Consider the following 742-nt stretch of genomic DNA (forward strand, 5'->3'; position numbering starts at 1 on the left):
GCCGGACACCATCGACGGGGTCAGTACAGCAACGCTGTTCGTGGATCGTGCTTTCCGACAACACTGAATCCCAGAGTCGATTGTCTCTGATAGAGACTCCCGTTGCACAGGAAAATTTTGGTCCACTATCTTCAAGGTATTTGGCACAAGTTGGATATGTCGACAGCGAATCATTCGCAGACCGATGGCCAAACCGAAAGGGTGTATTGCGTCATCGAAGACGTTCTTCGCAGCGTCTGCGCTGAGACGCCGAGGCGCTGGAGTGCCATGTTACCACTTGTAGAGTTTGCGTTGGACAATGCAGTGCATTCATCTACCGGCTACACTCCGTTCTACGTGACGGGCTGATTCACCCTCGTGAAAGGGCTTGGTGGGAGAGGAATAGCTGAACGGCTAGCTGATGTCAGCCTTCTCATCATCTGCAACGAAGTCGATGACTTCTTGTCTACCAGACCGAGTGTCCTACAACACGTTTACAAGGCGATGGCTGAAAGCCAAGACCTGCAGAAAGGAAGAGGCAAAGTAGAAAGCTTTGAGGTCGGGGACCTGATTTCATTAAATTCTATAAACCTGCCTAAACATGCAGCCTCTGCTATCTTCAGAACGAAGCTTCGTCTACGGTTTATCGAACTGTTAAAGGTTGTAACTAAGCGGGGCTTAGCGTATACGCTAATCCTTCCAAAACGGATGCGCACCCTACCGGTGTTTTACGTGGGCTTGCTCAAGCCGTACCGGGATCCGG

This window comes from Plasmopara halstedii (genome assembly GCF_900000015.1).
Source record: "Plasmopara halstedii genome assembly, contig: Scaffold_2061, whole genome shotgun sequence".
Lineage (NCBI taxonomy): Eukaryota > Oomycota > Peronosporomycetes > Peronosporales > Peronosporaceae > Plasmopara > Plasmopara halstedii.